Consider the following 21,234-nt stretch of genomic DNA (forward strand, 5'->3'; position numbering starts at 1 on the left):
AACGTATAAAATTCAGGTGATTTAGTAAGTCCAAAGAATCTTCTTTGAAAAGATTGAAAAGACACACTTTGATTAAGGAAAACAAAAATATTAGTAAAGAATATACAGAAAGAATCAGGACAATGTTATAGCAGAGAATATATGAAATGCCAGTAAATTTGAACATTTCTGTAAGTGAACCATTTCCTAGCTCCTAAAGTTTACCAAACCTGACACAAGAGGAAATCATTTAAGGTCATCATGTCTGCCCTTGGCATTCTCGGAACGCCCTGGCCTCAGGTTGCTGCCTCTGTAGTCCTTGGTAACCTGCGGAGAGGGGGCGCGGCTGAGGGTGGTTGGAACTCTGCCCTCACTGAAGGAGTGGGTGTGGCCATCTCTGCTGTGACTGAACAAAGGGCAGGGGAGCAGGGGGCCCAGGGCAGGGCCCTCAGAGCACGGCAGGTCCAGTGGGGTGTCACAAGCATTTAGGCCCAGGCCAAAGGGCGCCTTCTTTGTCTGCACAGCTGCCCAAACTCTCACCTTTCCACTCAGGCCGACCTCTTACTTGAAGTGTGTGTGAAACCTGTCCTCACAGTACACCTCGCTGCACAGCTAACCATAGGTCTGGGCATCGTAGCTTCCTGCCAGGTGACCGAAGTTCGCAGGCAGATGTGTCCCAGGGACACATGCAAAGAGGCTCCTGCCCGGGCCACAGGCTGCCCACTGCCCCTGCCCCAGATCGGGGGCCGCCAATCAGCCCTGTCAGAGTCCCCTTCCTCTAGAGGGAGTATTGGACCAACGCTTGTAGAAAACGGTGTCCTCGTGGGCAACTCATTGGATGGACACAAATAAATCTTTGCCGTCTTTCTGCGGAAGCTTACGAGCATTCACACCTAAGCGTCTTACAAGGTCAGCTGTTTAGCTAAACATGAGCTCATGATCTAAATTTACACAATAATGAAGAAATCAGCTACGAGAGGAGACAATCAGTAAAGACTATCAATACCAGAATTAGATTCCCAAGGCCATCCATCAATTGTTGGAATAATCAGGTGCAAGGCAGAATATATACATAAAACTGGAACTGAAACAAGGAACAAGGATGTTTTCAAAGACTGGTAGGATCTCTAAAACATTTTTAAAGTACATGTCATTGATAAAGCTAAATACTCAAAGGTTGTGTAATACAACAGATTAAGCATTGAGAAGAGTGAAATTATGCTGTTTTGAAAACTATGGCAGGTGAGATTTTCTGCCTAATTATATAAGAAGATTTCTCTAAAAATACACATTATTTCAATGACATATTGGCTGTGAAATAAGTTAAGGGTATTTCAAATGGCTTGTCTGCCAAGAAATGTGAGATGTAGGGAATCACAGAAAGTCGAGGGGAAAATAGGTCAATATATACATTGCTATATGGTGAACTAAACCTTAGGCCAGCAACAATGGAGAGGACCTGACCCTTAGAAACTTACAAGTAAGCTGGAATCTTCAAAAGTTCAAATCTTTATAAGTAAAATATTTATTAAAATGAATAACCAAGTGTTTTAATTGACATCAGAAGATCAAAACAATAAACCCTGAGAACATAGAAAAAAAGATAAATAAAGATATGAGCAGAACTTAATACAACAGAAAACGTATAAAATTCAGGTGATTTAGTAAGTCCAAAGAATCTTCTTTGAAAAGATTGAAAAGACACACTTTGATTAAGGAAAACAAAAACATAAGTATAGAATATACAGAAAGAATCAGGACAATGTTATAGCAGAGAATATATGAAATGCCAGTAAATTTGAACATTTCTGTAAAGTGGACCATTTCCTAGCTCCTAAAGTTTACCAGCACTGACACAAGAGGAAATCATTTAAGGTCATCATGTCTGCCCTTGGCATTCTCGGAACGCCCTGGCCTCAGGATGCAGCCTCTGTAGTCCATGGTAACCTGCGGAGAGGGGGCGGGGCTGAGGGTGGTTGGAACTCTGCCCTCACTGAAGGAGTGGGTGTGGCCATCTCTGCTGTGACTGAACAAAGGGCAGGGGAGCAGGGGGCCCAGGGCAGGGCCCTCAGAGCACGGCAGATCCAGTGGGGTGTCACAAGCATTTAGGCCCAGGCCAAAGGGCGCCTTCTTTGTCTGCACAGCTGCCCAAACACTCAGCTTTCCACTCAGGCCGACCTCTTACTTGAAGTGTGTGTGGAACCTGTCCTCACAGTACACCTCGCTGCACAGCTAACCATAGGTCTGGGCATTGTAGCTTCCTGCCAGGTGACCGAAGTTCGCAGGCAGATGTGTCCCAGGGACACATGCAAAGAGGCTCCAGCCCGGGCCACAGGCTGCCCACTGCCCCTGCCCCAGATCGGGGGCCGCCAATCAGCCCTGTCGGAGTCCCCTGCCTCTAGAGGGAGTATTGGACCAACACTTGTAGAAAACGGTGTCCTCGTGGGCAACTCTTTAGAGGGACACAAATAAATCTTTGCCGTCTTTCTGCGGAGGCTTACGAGCGTTCACACCTAAGCGTCTTACAAGGTCAGCTGTTTAGCTAAACATGAGCTCATGATCTAAATTTACACAATAATGAAGAAATCAGCTACGAGGGGAGACAATCAGTAAAGACTATCAATACCAGAATTAGATTCCCAAGGCCATCCATCAATTGTTGGAATAATCAGGTGCAAGGCAGAATATATACATAAAACTGGAACTGAAACAAGGAACAAGGATGTTTTCAAAGACTGGTAGGACCTCTAAAACATTTTTAAAGTACATGTCATTGATAAAGCTAAATACTCAAAGGTTGGGTAATACAACAGATTAAGCATAGAGAAGAGTGAAATTATGCTGTTTTGAAAACTATGGCAGGTGAGATTTTCTGCCTAATTATATAAGAAGATTTCTCTAAAAATACACATTATTTCAATGACTTATTGGCTGTGAAATAAGTTAAGGGTATTTCAAATGGCTTGTCTGCAAAGAAAGGTGAGATGTAGGGAATCACAGAAAGTCGAGGGGAAAATAGGTCAATATATACATTGCTATATGGTGAACTAAACCTTAGGCCAGCAACAATGGAGAGGACCTGACCCTTAGAAACTTACAAGTAAGCTGGAATCTTCAAAAGTTCAAATCTTTATAAGTAAAATATTTATTAAAATGAATAACCAAGTGTTTTAATTGACATCAGAAGATCAAAACAATAAACCCTGAGAACATAGAAAAAAGATAAATAAAGATATGAGCAGAACTTAATACAACAGAAAACGTATAAAATTCAGGTGATTTAGTAAGTCCAAAGAATCTTCTTTGAAAAGATTGAAAAGACACACTTTGATTAAGGAAAACAAAAACATTAGTAAAGAATATACAGAAAGAATCAGGACAATGTTATAGCAGAGAATATATGAAATGCCAGTAAATTTGAACATTTCTGTAAGTGAACCATTTCCTAGCTCCTAAAGTTTACCAAACCTGACACAAGAGGAAATCATTTAAGGTCATCATGTCTGCCCTTGGCATTCTCGGAACGCCCTGGCCTCAGGTTGCCGCCTCTGTAGTCCTTGGTAACCTGCGGAGAGGGGGCGCGGCTGAGGGTGGTTGGAACTCTGCCCTCACTGAAGGAGTGGGTGTGGCCATCTCTGCTGTGACTGAACAAAGGGCAGGGGAGCAGGGGGCCCAGGGCAGGGCCCTCAGAGCACGGCAGGTCCAGTGGGCTGTCACAAGCATTTAGGCCCAGGCCAAAGGGCGCCTTCTTTGTCTGCACAGCTGCCCAAACTCTCACCTTTCCACTCAGGCCGACCTCTTACTTGAAGTGTGTGTGAAACCTGTCCTCACAGTACACCTCGCTGCACAGCTAACCATAGGTCTGGGCATCGTAGCTTCCTGCCAGGTGACCGAAGTTCGCAGGCAGATGTGTCCCAGGGACACATGCAAAGAGGCTCCTGCCCGGGCCACAGGCTGCCCACTGCCCCTGCCCCAGATCGGGGGCCGCCAATCAGCCCTGTCGGAGTCCCCTTCCTCTAGAGGGAGTATTGGACCAACGCTTTTAGAAAACGGTGTCCTCGTGGGCAACTCATTGGAGGGACACAAATAAATCTTTGCCGTCTTTCTGCGGAAGCTTACGAGCATTCACACCTAAGCGTCTTACAAGGTCAGCTGTTTAGCTAAACATGAGCTCATGATCTAAATTTACACAATAATGAAGAAATCAGCTACGAGAGGAGACAATCAGTAAAGACTATCAATACCAGAATTAGATTCCCAAGGCCATCCATCAATTGTTGGAATAATCAGGTGCAAGGCAGAATATATACATAAAACTGGAACTGAAACAAGGAACAAGGATGTTTTCAAAGACTGGTAGGATCTCTAAAACATTTTTAAAGTACATGTCATTGATAAAGCTAAATACTCAAAGGTTGTGTAATACAACAGATTAAGCATTGAGAAGAGTGAAATTATGCTGTTTTGAAAACTATGGCAGGTGAGATTTTCTGCCTAATTATATAAGAAGATTTCTCTAAAAATACACATTATTTCAATGACATATTGGCTGTGAAATAAGTTAAGGGTATTTCAAATGGCTTGTCTGCCAAGAAAGGTGAGATGTAGGGAATCACAGAAAGTCGAGGGGAAAATAGGTCAATATATACATTGCTATATGGTGAACTAAACCTTAGGCCAGCAACAATGGAGAGGACCTGACCCTTAGAAACTTACAAGTAAGCTGGAATCTTCAAAAGTTCAAATCTTTATAAGTAAAATATTTATTAAAATGAATAACCAAGTGTTTTAATTGACATCAGAAGATCAAAACAATAAACCCTGAGAACATAGAAAAAAAGATAAATAAAGATATGAGCAGAACTTAATACAACAGAAAACGTATAAAATTCAGGTGATTTAGTAAGTCCAAAGAATCTTCTTTGAAAAGATTGAAAAGACACACTTTGATTAAGGAAAACAAAAACATAAGTATAGAATATACAGAAAGAATCAGGACAATGTTATAGCAGAGAATATATGAAATGCCAGTAAATTTGAACATTTCTGTAAGTGGACCATTTCCTAGCTCCTAAAGTTTACCAAACCTGACACAAGAGGAAATCATTTAAGGTCATCATGTCTGCCCTTGGCATTCTCGGAACGCCCTGGCCTCAGGATGCAGCCTCTGTAGTCCATGGTAACCTGCGGAGAGGGGGCGGGGATGAGGGTGGTTGGAACTCTGCCCTCACTGAAGGAGTGGGTGTGGCCATCTCTGCTGTGACTGAACAAAGGGCAGGGGAGCAGGGGGCCCAGGGCAGGGCCCTCAGAGCACGGCAGGTCCAGTGGGGTGTCACAAGCATTTAGGCCGAGGCCAAAGGGCGCCTTCTTTGTCTGCACAGCTGCACAAACTCTCACCTTTCCACTCAGGCCGACCTCTTACTTGAAGTGTGTGTGGAACCTGTCCTCACAGTACACCTCGCTGCACAGCTAACCATAGGTCTGGGCATCGTAGCTTCCTGCCAGGTGACCGAAGTTCGCAGGCAGATGTGTCCCAGGGACACATGCAAAGAGGCTCCTGCCCGGGCCACAGGCTGCCCACTGCCCCTGCCCCAGATCGGGGGCCGCCAATCAGCCCTGTCGGAGTCCCCTGCCTCTAGAGGGAGTATTGGACCAACACTTGTAGAAAACGGTGTCCTCGTGGGCAACTCATTGGAGGGACACAAATAAATCTTTGCCGTCTTTCTGCGGAAGCTTACGAGCGTTCACACCTAAGCGTCTTACAAGGTCAGCTGTTTAGCTAAACATGAGCTCATGATCTAAATTTACACAATAATGAAGAAATCAGCTACGAGGGGAGACAATCAGTAAAGACGATCAATACCAGAATTAGATTCCCAAGGCCATCCATCAATTGTTGGAATAATCAGGTGCAAGGCAGAATATATACATAAAACTGGAACTGAAACAAGGAACAAGGATGTTTTCAAAGACTGGTAGGACCTCTAAAACATTTTTAAAGTACATGTCATTGATAAAGCTAAATACTCAAAGGTTGTGTAATACAACAGATTAAGCATAGAGAAGAGTGAAATTATGCTGTTTTGAAAACTATGGCAGGTGAGATTTTCTGCCTAATTATATAAGAAGATTTCTCTAAAAATACACATTATTTCAATGACTTATTGGCTGTGAAATAAGTTAAGGGTATTTCAAATGGCTTGTCTGCAAAGAAAGGTGAGATGTAGGGAATCACAGAAAGTCGAGGGGAAAATAGGTCAATATATACATTGCTATATGGTGAACTAAACCTTAGGCCAGCAACAATGGAGAGGACCTGACCCTTAGAAACTTACAAGTAAGCTGGAATCTTCAAAAGTTCAAATATTTATAAGTAACATATTTATTAAAATGAATAACCAAGTGTTTTAATTGACATCAGAAGATCAAAACAATAAACCCTGAGAACATAGAAAAAAGATAAATAAAGATATGAGCAGAACTTAATACAACAGAAAACGTATAAAATTCAGGTGATTTAGTAAGTCCAAAGAATCTTCTTTGAAAAGATTGAAAAGACACACTTTGATTAAGGAAAACAAAAACATTAGTAAAGAATATACAGAAAGAATCAGGACAATGTTATAGCAGAGAATATATGAAATGCCAGTAAATTTGAACATTTCTGTAAGTGAACCATTTCCTAGCTCCTAAAGTTTACCAAACCTGACACAAGAGGAAATCATTTAAGGTCATCATGTCTGCCCTTGGCATTCTCGGAACGCCCTGGCCTCAGGTTGCTGCCTCTGTAGTCCTTGGTAACCTGCGGAGAGGGGGCGCGGCTGAGGGTGGTTGGAACTCTGCCCTCACTGAAGGAGTGGGTGTGGCCATCTCTGCTGTGACTGAACAAAGGGCAGGGGAGCAGGGGGCCCAGGGCAGGGCCCTCAGAGCACGGCAGGTCCAGTGGGGTGTCACAAGCATTTAGGCCCAGGCCAAAGGGCGCCTTCTTTGTCTGCACAGCTGCCCAAACTCTCACCTTTCCACTCAGGCCGACCGCTTACTTGAAGTGTGTGTGAAACCTGTCCTCACAGTACACCTCGCTGCACAGCTAACCATAGGTCTGGGCATCGTAGCTTCCTGCCAGGTGACCGAAGTTCGCAGGCAGATGTGTCCCAGGGACACATGCAAAGAGGCTCCTGCCCGGGCCACAGGCTGCCCACTGCCCCTGCCCCAGATCGGGGGCCGCCAATCAGCCCTGTCAGAGTCCCCTTCCTCTAGAGGGAGTATTGGACCAACGCTTGTAGAAAACGGTGTCCTCGTGGGCAACTCATTGGAGGGACACAAATAAATCTTTGCCGTCTTTCTGCGGAAGCTTACGAGCGTTCACACCTAAGCGTCTTACAAGGTCAGCTGTTTAGCTAAACATGAGCTCATGATCTAAATTTACACAATAATGAAGAAATCAGCTACGAGAGGAGACAATCAGTAAAGACTATCAATACCAGAATTAGATTCCCAAGGCCATCCATCAATTGTTGGAATAATCAGGTGCAAGGCAGAATATATACATAAAACTGGAACTGAAACAAGGAACAAGGATGTTTTCAAAGACTGGTAGGATCTCTAAAACATTTTTAAAGTACATGTCATTGATAAAGCTAAATACTCAAAGGTTGTGTAATACAACAGATTAAGCATTGAGAAGAGTGAAATTATGCGGTTTTGAAAACTATGGCAGGTGAGATTTTCTGCCTAATTATATAAGAAGATTTCTCTAAAAATACACATTATTTCAATGACATATTGGCTGTGAAATAAGTTAAGGGTATTTCAAATGGCTTGTCTGCCAAGAAATGTGAGATGTAGGGAATCACAGAAAGTCGAGGGGAAAATAGGTCAATATATACATTGCTATATGGTGAACTAAACCTTAGGCCAGCAACAATGGAGAGGACCTGACCCTTAGAAACTTACAAGTAAGCTGGAATCTTCAAAAGTTCAAATCTTTATAAGTAAAATATTTATTAAAATGAATAACCAAGTGTTTTAATTGACATCAGAAGATCAAAACAATAAACCCTGAGAACATAGAAAAAAAGATAAATAAAGATATGAGCAGAACTTAATACAACAGAAAACGTAAAAAATTCAGGTGATTTAGTAAGTCCAAAGAATCTTCTTTGAAAAGATTGAAAAGACACACTTTGATTAAGGAAAACAAAAACATAAGTATAGAATATACAGAAAGAATCAGGACAATGTTATAGCAGAGAATATATGAAATGCCAGTAAATTTGAACATTTCTGTAAAGTGGACCATTTCCTAGCTCCTAAAGTTTACCAAACCTGACACAAGAGGAAATCATTTAAGGTCATCATGTCTGCCCTTGGCATTCTCGGAACGCCCTGGCCTCAGGATGCAGCCTCTGTAGTCCATGGTAACCTGCGGAGAGGGGGCGGGGCTGAGGGTGGTTGGAACTCTGCCCTCACTGAAGGAGTGGGTGTGGCCATCTCTGCTGTGACTGAACAAAGGGCAGGGGAGCAGGGGGCCCAGGGCAGGGCCCTCAGAGCACGGCAGGTCCAGTGGGCTGTCACAAGCATTTAGGCCGAGGCCAAAGGGCGCCTTCTTTGTTTGCACAGCTGCCCAAACTCTCACCTTTCCACTCAGGCCGACCTCTTACTTGAAGTGTGTGTGGAACCTGTCCTCACAGTACACCTCGCTGCACAGCTAACCATAGGTCTGGGCATCGTAGCTTCCTGCCAGGTGACCGAAGTTCGCAGGCAGATGTGTCCCAGGGACACATGCAAAGAGGCTCCTGCCCGGGCCACAGGCTGCCCATTGCCCCTGCCCCAGATCGGGGGCCGCCAATCAGCCCTGTCGGAGTCCCCTGCCTCTAGAGTGAGTATTGGACCAACACTTGTAGAAAACGGTGTCCTCGTGGGCAACTCATTGGAGGGACACAAATAAATCTTTGCCGTCTTTCTGCGGAAGCTTACGAGCGTTCACACCTAAGCGTCTTACAAGGTCAGCTGTTTAGCTAAACATGAGCTCATGATCTAAATTTACACAATAATGAAGAAATCAGCTACGAGAGGAGACAATCAGTAAAGACTATCAATACCAGAATTAGATTCCCAAGGCCATCCATCAATTGTTGGAATAATCAGGTGCAAGGCAGAATATATACATAAAACTGGAACTGAAACAAGGAAAAAGGATGTTTTCAAAGACTGGTAGGATCTCGAAAACATTTTTAAAGTACATGTCATTGATAAAGCTAAATACTCAAAGGTTGTGTAATACAACAGATTAAGCATTGAGGAGAGTGAAATTATGCTGTTTTGAAAACTATGGCAGGTGAGATTTTCTGCCTAATTATATAAGAAGATTTCTCTAAAAAATACACATTATTTCAATGACTTATTGGCTGTGAAATAAGTTAAGGGTATTTCAAATGGCTTGTCTGCAAAGAAAGGTGAGATGTAGGGAATCACAGAAAGTCGAGGGGAAAATAGGTCAATATATACATTGCTATATGGTGAACTAAACCTTAGGCCAGCAACAATGGAGAGGACCTGACCTATAGAAACTTACAAGTAAGCTGGAATCTTCAAATGTTCAAATCTTTATAAGTAAAATATTTATTAAAATGAATAACCAAGTGTTTTAATTGACATCAGAAGATCAAAACAATAAACCCTGAGAACATAGAAAAAATATAAATAAAGATATGAGCAGAACTTAATACAACAGAAAACGTGTAAAATTCAGGTGATTTAGTAAGTCCAAAGAATCTTCTTTGAAAAGATTGAAAAGACACACTTTGATTAAGGAAAACAAAAACATAAGTATAGAATATACAGAAAGAATCAGGACAATGTTATAGCAGAGAATATATGAAATGCCAGTAAATTTGAACATTTCTGTAAAGTGGACCATTTCCTAGCTCCTAAAGTTTACCAAACCTGACACAAAGGAAATCATTTAAGGTCATCATGTCTGCCCTTGGCATTCTCGGAACGCCCTGGCCTCAGGATGCAGCCTCTGTAGTCCATGGTAACCTGCGGAGAGGGGGCGGGGCTGAGGGTGGTTGGAACTCTGGCCTCACTGAAGGAGTGGGTGTGGCCATCTCTGCTGTGACTGAACAAAGGGCAGGGGAGCAGGGGGCCCAGGGCAGGGCCCTCAGAGCACGGCAGGTCCAGTGGTCTGTCACAAGCATTTAGGCCGAGTCCAAAGGGCGCCTTCTTTGTCTGCACAGCTGCCCAAACTCTCACCTTTCCACTCAGGCCGACCACTTACTTGAAGTGTGTGTGGAACCTGTCCTCACAGTACACCTCGCTGCACAGCTAACCATAGGTCTGGGCATCGTAGCTTCCTGCCAGGTGACCGAAGTTCACAGGCAGATGTGTCCCAGGGACACATGCAAAGAGGCTCCTGCCCGGGCCACAGGCTGCCAACTGCCCCTGCCCCAGATTGGGGGCCACCAATCAGCCCTGACGGAGTCCCCTGCCTCTAGAGGGAGTATTGGACCAACACTTGTAGAAAACGGTGTCCTCGTGGGCAACTCATTGGAGGGACACAAATAAATCTTTGCCGTCTTTCTGCGGAAGCTTACGAGCGTTCACACCTAAGCGTTTTACAAGGTCAGCTGTTTAGCTAAACATGAGCTCATGATCTAAATTTACACAATAATGAAGAAATCAGCTACGAGGGGAGACAATCAGTAAAGACTATCAATACCAGAATTAGATTCCCAAGGCCATCCAGCAATTGTTGGAATAATCAGGTGCAAGGCAGAATATATACATAAAACTGGAACTGAAACAAGGAACAAGGATGTTTTCAAAGACTGGTAGGATCTCTAAAACATTTTTAAAGTACATGTCATTGATAAAGCTAAATACTCAAAGGTTGTGTAATACAACAGATTAAGCATTGAGAATAGTGAAATTATGCTGTTTTGAAAACTATGGCAGGTGAGATTTTCTGCCTAATTATATAAGAAGATTTCTCTAAAAATACACATTATTTCAATGACTTATTGGCTGTGAAATAATTTAAGGGTATTTCAAATGGCTTGTCTGCAAAGAAAGGTGAGATGTAGGGAATCACAGAAAGTCGAGGGGAAAATAGGTCAATATATACATTGCTATATGGTGAACTAAAGCTTAGGCCAGCAACAATGGAGAGGACCTGACCCTTAGAAACTTACAAGTAAGCTGGAATCTTCAAAAGTTCAAATCTTTATAAGTAAAATATTTATTAAAATGAATAACCAAGTGTTTTAATTGACATCAGAAGATCAAAACAATAAACCCTGAGAACATAGAAAAAAGATAAATAAAGATATGAGCAGAACTTAATACAACAGAAAACGGATAAAATTGAGGTGATTTAGTAAGTCCAAAGAATCTTCTTTGAAAAGATTGAAAAGACACACTTTGATTAAGGAAAACAAAAACATAAGTAAAGAATATACAGAAAGAATCAGGACAATGTTATAGCAGAGAATATAAGAAATGCCAGTAAATTTGAACATTTCTGTAAAGTGGACCATTTCCTAGCTCCTAAAGTTTACCAAACCTGACACAAGAGGAAATCATTTAAGGTCATCATGTCTGCCCTTGGCATTCTCGGAACGCCCTGGCCTCAGGATGCAGCCTCTGTAGTCCATGGTAACCTGCGGAGAGGGGGCGGGGCTGAGGGTGGTTGGAACTCTGGCCTCACTGAAGGAGTGGGTGTGGCCATCTCTGCTGTGACTGAACAAAGGGCAGGGGAGCTGGGGGCCCAGGGCAGGGCCCTCAGAGCACGGCAGGTCCAGTGGGGTGTCACAAGAATTTAGGCCCAGGTCAAAGGGCGCCTTCTTTCTCTGCACAGCTGCCCAAACTCTCACCTTTCCACTCAGGCCGACCTCTTACTTGAAGTGTGTGTGGAACCTGTCCTCACAGTACACCTCGCTGCACAGCTAACCATAGGTCTGGGCATCGTAGCTTCCTGCCAGGTGACCGAAGTTCGCAGGCAGATGTGTCCCAGGGACACATGCAAAGAGGCTCCTGCCCGGGCCACAGGCTGCCCACTGCCCCTGCCCCAGATCGGGGGCCGCCAATCAGCCCTGTCGGAGTCCCCTGCCTCTAGAGGGAGTATTGGACCAACACTTGTAGAAAACGGTGTCCTCGTGGGCAACTCATTAGAGGGACACAAATAAATCTTTGCCGTCTTTCTGTGGAAGCTTACGAACGTTCACACCTAAGCGTTTTACAAGGTCAGCTGTTTAGCTAAACATGAGCTCATGATCTAAATTTACACAATAATGAAGAAATCAGCTACGAGGGGAGACAATCAGTAAAGACTATCAATACCAGAATTAGATTCCCAAGGCCATCCATCAATTGTTGGAATAATCAGGTGCAAGGCAGAATATATACATAAAACTGGAACTGAAACAAGGAACAAGGATGTTTTCAAAGACTGGTAGGATCTCTAAAACATTTTTAAAGGACATGTCATTGATAAAGCTAAATACTCAAAGGTTGTGTAATACAACAGATTAAGCATTGAGAAGAGTGAAATTATGCTGTTTTGAAAACTATGGCAGGTGAGATTTTCTGCCTAATTATATAAGAAGATTTCTCTAAAAATACACATTATTTCAATGACTTATTGGCTGTGAAATAAGTTAAGGGTATTTCAAATGGCTTGTCTGCAAAGAAAGGTGAGATGTAGGGAATCACAGAAAGTCGAGGGGAAAATAGGTCAATATACACATTGCTATATGGTGAACTAAACCTTAGGCCAGCAACAATGGAGAGGACCTGACCCTTAGAAACTTACAAGTAAGCTGGAATATTCAAAAGTTCAAATCTTTATAAGTAAAATATTTATTAAAATGAATAACCAAGTGTTTTAATTGACATCAGAAGATCAAAACAATAAACCCTGAGAACATAGAAAAAAAGATAAATAAAGATATGAGCAGAACTTAATACAACAGAAAACGTATAAAATTCAGGTGATTTAGTAAGTCCAAAGAATCTTCTTTGAAAAGATTGAAAAGACACACTTTGATTAAGGAAAACAAAAACATAAGTATAGAATATACAGAAAGAATCAGGGCAATGTTATAGCAGAGAATATATGAAATGCCAGTAAATTTGAACATTTCTGTAAGTGGACCATTTCCTAGCTCCTAAAGTTTACCAAACCTGACACAAGAGGAAATCATTTAAGGTCATCATGTCTGCCCTTGGCATTCTCGGAACGCCCTGGCCTCAGGATGCAGCCTCTGTAGTCCATGGTAACCTGCGGAGAGGGGGCGGGGCTGAGGGTGGTTGGAACTCTGCCCTCACTGAAGGAGTGGGTGTGGCCATCTCTGCTGTGACTGAACAAAGGGCAGGGGAGCAGGGGGCCCAGGGCAGGGCCCTCAGAGCACGGCAGGTCCAGTGGGGTGTCACAAGCATTTAGGCCGAGGCCAAAGGGCGCCTTCTTTGTCTGCACAGCTGCACAAACTCTCACCTTTCCACTCAGGCCGACCTCTTACTTGAAGTGTGTGTGGAACATGTCCTCACAGTACACCTCGCTGCACAGCTAACCATAGGTCTGGGCATCGTAGCTTCCTGCCAGGTGACCGAAGTTCGCAGGCAGATGTGTCCCAGGGACACATGCAAAGAGGCTCCTGCCCGGGCCACAGGCTGCCCACTGCCCCTGCCCCAGATCGGGGGCCGCCAATCAGCCCTGTCGGAGTCCCCTGCCTCTAGAGGGAGTATTGGACCAACACTTGTAGAAAACGGTGTCCTCGTGGGCAACTCATTGGAGGGACACAAATAAATCTTTGCCGTCTTTCTGCGGAAGCTTACGAGCGTTCACACCTAAGCGTCTTACAAGGTCAGCTGTTTAGCTAAACATGAGCTCATGATCTAAATTTACACAATAATGAAGAAATCAGCTACGAGGGGAGACAATCAGTAAAGACTATCAATACCAGAATTAGATTCCCAAGGCCATCCAGCAATTGTTGGAATAATCAGGTGCAAGGCAGAATATATACATAAAACTGGAACTGAAACAAGGAACAAGGATGTTTTTAAAGACTGGTAGGATCTCTAAAATATTTTTAAAGTACATGTCATTGATAAAGCTAAATACTCAAAGGTTGTGTAATACAACAGATTAAGCATTGAGAAGAGTGAAATTATGCTGTTTTGAAAACTATGGCAGGTGAGATTTTCTGCCTAATTATATAAGAAGATTTCTCTAAAAAATACACATTATTTCAATGACTTATTGGCTGTGAAATAAGTTAAGGGTATTTCAAATGGCTTTTCTGCAAAGAAAGGTGAGATGTAGGGAATCACAGAAAGTCGAGGGGAAAATAGGTCAATATATACATTGCTATATGGTGAACTAAACCTTAGGCCAGCAACAATGGAGAGGACCTGACCCATAGAAACTTACAAGTAAGCTGGAATCTTCAAATGTTCAAATCTTTATAAGTAAAATATTTATTAAAATGAATAACCAAGTGTTTAAATTGACATCAGAAGATCAAAACAATAAACCCTGAGAACATAGAAAAAAGATAAATAAAGATATGAGCAGAACTTAATACAACAGAAAACGTGTAAAATTCAGGTGATTTAGTAAGTCCAAAGAATCTTCTTTGAAAAGATTGAAAAGACACACTTTGATTAAGGAAAACAAAAACATAAGTATAGAATATACAGAAAGAATCAGGACAATGTTATAGCAGAGAATATATGAAATGCCAGTAAATTTGAACATTTCTGTAAAGTGGACCATTTACTAGCTCCTAAAGTTTACCAAACCTGACACAAGAGGAAATCATTTAAGGTCATCATGTCTGCCCTTGGCATTCTCGGAACGCCCTGGCCTCAGGATGCAGCCTCTGTAGTCCATGGTAACCTGCGGAGAGGGGGCGGGGCTGAGGGTGGTTGGAACTCTGGCCTCACTGAAGGAGTGGGTGTGGCCATCTCTGCTGTGACTGAACAAAGGGCAGGGGAGCAGGGGGCCCAGGGCAGGGCCCTCAGAGCACGGCAGGTCCAGTGGGCTGTCACAAGCATTTAGGCCCAGGCCAAAGGGCGCCTTCTTTGTTTGCACAGCTGCACAAACTCTCACCTTTCCACTCAGGCCGACCTCTTACTTGAAGTGTGTGTGGAACCTGTCCTCACAGTACACCTCGCTGCACAGCTAACCATAGGTCTGGGCATCGTAACTTCCTGCCAGGTGAGCGAAGTTCGCAGGCAGATGTGTCCCAGGGACACATGCAAAGAGGCTCCTGCCCGGGCCACAGGCTGCCCACTGCCCCTGCCCCAGATCGGGGGCCGCCAATCAGCCTTGTCGGAGTCCCCTGCCTCTAGAGGGAGTATTGGAACAACACTTGTAGAAAACGGTGTCCTCGTGGGCAACTCATTGGAGGGACACAAATAAATCTTTGCCGTCTCTCTGTGGAAGCTTACGAGCGTTCACACCTAAGCGTCTTACAAGGTCAGCTGTTTAGCTAAACATGAGCTCATGATCTAAATTTACACAATAATGAAGAAATCAGCTACGAGAGGAGACAATCAGTAAAGAATATCAATACCAGAATTAGATTCCCAAGGCCATCCATCAATTGTTGGAATAATCAGGTGCAAGGCAGAATATATACATAAAACTGGAATTGAAACAAGGAACAAGGATGTTTTCAAAGACTGGTAGGATCTCTCAAACATTTTTAAAGTACATGTCATTGATAAAGCTAAATACTCAAAGGTTGTGTAATACAACAGATTAAGCATTGAGAAGAGTGAAATTATGCTGTTTTTAAAACTATGGCAGGTGAGATTTTCTGCCTAATTATATTAGAAGATTTCTCTAAAAATACACATTATTTCAATGACTTATTGGCTGTGAAATAAGTTAAGGGTATTTCAAATGGCTTGTCTGCAAAGAAAGGTGAGATGTAGGGAATCACAGAAAGTCGAGGGGAAAATAGGTCAATATATACATTGCTATATGGTGAACTAAACCTTAGGCCAGCAACAATGGAGAGGACCTGACCCTTAGAAACTTACAAGTAAGCTGGAATCTTCAAAAGTTCAAATCTTTATAAGTAAAATATTTATTAAAATGAATAACCAAGTGTTTTAATTTACATCAGAAGATCAAAACAATAAACCCTGAGAACATAGAAAAAAAGATAAATAAAGATATGAGCAGAACTTAATACAACAGAAAACGTGTAAAATTCAGGTGATTTAGTAAGTCCAAAGAATCTTCTTTGAAAAGATTGAAAAGACACACTTTGATTAAGGAAAACAAAAACATAAGTATAGAATATACAGAAAGAATCAGGACAATGTTATAGCAGAGAATATATGAAATGCCAGTAAATTTGAACATTTCTGTAAAGTGGACCATTTCCTAGCTCCTAAAGTTTACCAAACCTGACACAAGAGGAAATCATTTAAGGTCATCATGTCTGCCCTTGGCATTCTCGGAACGCCCTGGCCTCAGGATGCAGCCTCTGTAGTCCATGGTAACCTGCGGAGAGGGGGCGGGGCTGAGGGTGGTTGGAACTCTGCCCTCACTGAAGGAGTGGGTGTGGCCATCTCTGCTGTGACTGAACAAAGGGCAGGGGAGCAGGGGGCCCAGGGCAGGGCCCTCAGAGCACGGCAGGTCCAGTGGGCTGTCACAAGCATTTAGGCCGAGGCCAAAGGGCGCCTTCTTTGTTTGCACAGCTGCACAAACTCTCACCTTTCCACTCAGGCCGACCTCTTACTTGAAGTGTGTGTGGAACCTGTCCTCACAGTACACCTCGCTGCACAGCTAACCATAGGTCTGGGCATCGTAGCTTCCTGCCAGGTGACCGAAGTTCGCAGGCAGATGTGACCCAGGGACACATGCAAAGAGGCTCCTGCCCGGGCCACAGGCTGCCCACTGCCCCTGCCCCAGATCGGGGGAGGCCAATCAGCCCTGTCGGAGTCCCCTGCCTCTAGAGTGAGTATTGGAACAACACTTGTAGAAAACGGTGTCCTCGTGGGCAACTCATTGGAGGGACACAAATAAATCTTTGCCGTCTTTCAGCGGAAGCTTAAGAGCGTTCACACGTAAGCGTCTTACAAGGTCAGCTGTTTAGCTAAACATGAGCTCATGATCTAAATTTACACAATAATGAAGAAATCAGCTACGAGGGGAGACAATCAGTAAAGACTATCAATACCAGAATTAGATTCCCAAGGCCATCCAGCAATTGTTGGAATAATCAGGTGCAAGGCAGAATATATACATAAAACTGGACCTGAAACAAGGAACAAGCATGTTTTCAAAGACTGGTAGGATCTCTAAAACATTTTTAAAGTACATGTCATTGATAAAGCTAAATACTCAAAGGTTGTGTAATACAACAGATTAAGCATTGAGAAGAGTGAAATTATGCTGTTTTGAAAACTATGGCAGGTGAGATTTTCTGCCTAATTATATAAGAAGATTTCTCTAAAAAATACACATTATTTCAATGACTTATTGGCTGTGAAATAAGTTAAGGGTATTTCAAATGGCTTGTCTGCAAAGAAAGGTGAGATGTAGGGAATCACAGAAAGTCGAGGGGAAAATAGGTCAATATATACATTGTTATATGGTGAACTAAACCTTAGGCCAGCAACAATGGAGAGGACCTGACCCTTAGAAACTTACAAGTAAGCTGGAATCTTCAAATGTTCAAATCTTTATAAGTAAAATATTTATTAAAATGAATAACCAAGTGTTTTAATTGACATCAGAAGATCAAAACAATAAACCCTGAGAACATAGAAAAAAGATAAATAAAGATATGAGCAGAACTTAATACAACGGAAAACGTGTAAAATTCAGGTGATTTAGTAAGTCCAAAGAATCTTCTTTGAAAAGATGTAAAAGACACACTTTGATTAAGGAAAACAAAAACATAAGTATAGAATATACAGAAAGAATCAGGACAATGTTATAGCAGAGAATATATGAAATGCCAGTAAATTTGAACATTTCTGTAAAGTGGACCATTTCCTAGCTCCTATAGTTTACCAAACCTGACACAAGAGGAAATCATTTAAGGTCATCATGTCTGCCCTTGGCATTCTCGGAACGCCCTGGCCTCAGGATGCAGCCTCTGTAGTCCATGGTAACCTGCGGAGAGGGGGCGGGGCTGAGGGTGGTTGGAACTCTGCCCTCACTGAAGGAGTGGGTGTGGCCATCTCTGCTGTGACTGAACAAAGGGCAGGGGAGCAGGGGGCCCAGGGCAGGGCCCTCAGAGCACGGCAGGTCCAGTGGGCTGTCACAAGCATTTAGGCCCAGGCCAAAGGGCGCCTTCTTTGTCTGCACAGCTGCCCAAACTCTCACCTTTCCACTCAGGCCGACCTCTTACTTGAAGTGTGTGTGGAACCTGTCCTCACAGTACACCTCGCTGCTCAGCTAACCATAGGTCTGGGCATCGTAGCTTCCTGCCAGGTGACCGAAGTTCGCAGGCAGATGTGTCCCAGGGACACATGCAAAGAGGCTCCTGCCCGGGCCACAGGCTGCCCACTGCCACTGCCCCAGATCGGGGGCCGCCAATCAGCCCTGTCGGAGTCCCCTTCCTCGAGAGGGAGTATTGGACCAACACTTGTAGAAAACGGTGTCCTCGTGGGCAACTCATTGGAGGGACACAAATAAATTTTGCCGACTTTCTCCTGAAGCTTACGAGCGTTCACACCTAAGCGTCTTACAAGGCCAGCTGTTTAGCTAAACATGAGCTCATGATCTAAATTTACACAATAATGAAAAAATCAGCTACGAGGGGAGACAATCTTTAAAGACTATCAATACCAGAATTAGATTCCCAAGGCCATCCATCAATTGTTGGAATAATCAGGTGCAAGGCAGAATATATACATAAAACTGGAACTGAAACAAGGAACAAGGATGTTTTCAAAGACTGGTAGGGTCTCTAAAACATTTTTAAAGTACATGTCATTGATAAAGCTAAATACTCAAACGTTGTGTAATACAACAGATTAAGCATTGAGAAGAGTGAAATTATGCTGTTTTGAAAACTATGGCAGGTGAGATTTTCTGCCTAATTATATAAGAAGATTTCTCTAAAAATACACATTATTTCAATGACTTATTGGCTGTGAAATAAGTTAAGGGTATTTCAAATGGCTTGTCTGCAAAGAAAGGTGAGATGTAGGGAATCACAGAAAGTCGAGGGGAAAATAGGTCAATATATACATTGCTATATGGTGAACTAAACCTTAGGCCAGAAACAATGGAGAGGACCTGACCCTTAGAAACTTACAAGTAAGCTGGAATCTTCAAAAGTTCAAATCTTTATAAGTAAAATATTTATTAAAATGAATAACCAAGTGTTTTAATTGACATCAGAAGATCAAAACAATAAACCCTGAGAACATAGAAAAAAGATAAATAAAGATATGAGCAGAACTTAATACAACAGAAAACGGATAAAATTGAGGTGATATAGTAAGTCCAAAGAATCTTCTTTGAAAAGATTGAAAAGACACACTTTGATTAAGGAAAACAAAAACATAAGTAAAGAATATACAGAAAGAATCAGGACAATGTTATAGCAGAGAATATAAGAAATGCCAGTAAATTTGAACATTTCTGTAAAGTGGACCATTTCCTAGCTCCTAAAGTTTACCAAACCTGACACAAGAGGAAATCATTTAAGGTCATCATGTCTGCCCTTGGCATTCTCGGAACGCCCTGGCCTCAGGATGCAGCCTCTGTAGTCCATGGTAACCTGCGGAGAGGGGGCGGGGCTGAGGGTGGTTGGAACTCTGGCCTCACTGAAGGAGTGGGTGTGGCCATCTCTGCTGTGACTGAACAAAGGGCAGGGGAGCAGGGGGCCCAGGGCAGGGCCCTCAGAGCACGGCAGGTCCTGTGGGGTGTCACAAGCATTTAGGCCCAGGTCAAAGGGCGCCTTCTTTCTCTGCACAGCTGCCCAAACTCTCACCTTTCCACTCAGGCCGACATCTTACTTGAAGTGTGTGTGGAACCTGTCCTCACAGTACACCTCGCTGCACAGTTAACCATAGGTCTGGGCATCGTAGCTTCCTGCCAGGTGACCGAAGTTCGCAGGCAGATGTGTCCCAGGGACACATGCAAAGAGGCTCCTGCCCGGGCCACAAGCTGCCCACTGCCCCTGCCCCAGATCGGCGGCCGCCAATCAGCCCTGTCGGAGTCCCCTGCCTCTAGAGGGAGTATTGGACCAACACTTGTAGAAAACGGTGTCCTCGTGGGCAACTCATTATAGGGACACAAATAAATCTTTGCCGTCTTTCTGTGGAAGCTTACGAACGTTCACACCTAAGCGTCTTACAAGGTCAGCTGTTTAGCTAAACATGAGCTCATGATCTAAATTTACACAATAATGAAGAAATCAGCTACGAGGGGAGACAATCAGTAAAGACTATCAATACCAGAATTAGATTCCCAAGGCCATCCATCAATTGTTGGAATAATCAGGTGCAAGGCAGAATATATACATAAAACTGGAACTGAAACAAGGAACAAGGATGTTTTCAAAGACTGGTAGGATCTCTAAAACATTTTTAAAGGACATGTCATTGATAAAGCTAAATACTCAAAGGTTGTGTAATACAACAGATTAAGCATTGAGAAGAGTGAAATTATGCTGTTTTGAAAACTATGGCAGGTGAGATTTTCTGCCTAATTATATAAGAAGATTTCTCTAAAAATACACATTATTTCAATGACTTATTGGCTGTGAAATAAGTTAAGGGTATTTCAAATGGCTTGTCTGCAAAGAAAGGTGAGATGTAGGGAATCACAGAAAGTCGAGGGGAAAATAGGTCAATATACACATTGCTATATGGTGAACTAAACCTTAGGCCAGCAACAATGGAGAGGACCTGACCCTTAGAAACTTACAAGTAAGCTGGAATCTTCAAAAGTTCAAATCTTTATAAGTAAAATATTTATTAAAATGAATAACCAAGTGTTTTAATTTACATCAGAAGATCAAAACAATAAACCCTGAGAACATAGAAAAAAGATAAATAAAGATATGAGCAGAACTTAATACAACAGAAAACGTATAAAATTCAGGTGATTTAGTAAGTCCAAAGAATCTTCTTTGAAAAGATTGAAAAGACACACTTTGATTAAGGAAAACAAAAACGTAAGTAAAGAATATACACAAAGAATCAGGACAATGTTATAGCAGAGAATATATGAAATGCCAGTAAATTTGAACATTTCTTTAAGTGGACCATTTC

This window comes from Mesoplodon mirus (genome assembly GCF_964341445.2).
Source record: "Mesoplodon mirus genome assembly, chromosome: 1".
NCBI classification, from domain to species: domain Eukaryota; kingdom Metazoa; phylum Chordata; class Mammalia; order Artiodactyla; family Ziphiidae; genus Mesoplodon; species Mesoplodon mirus.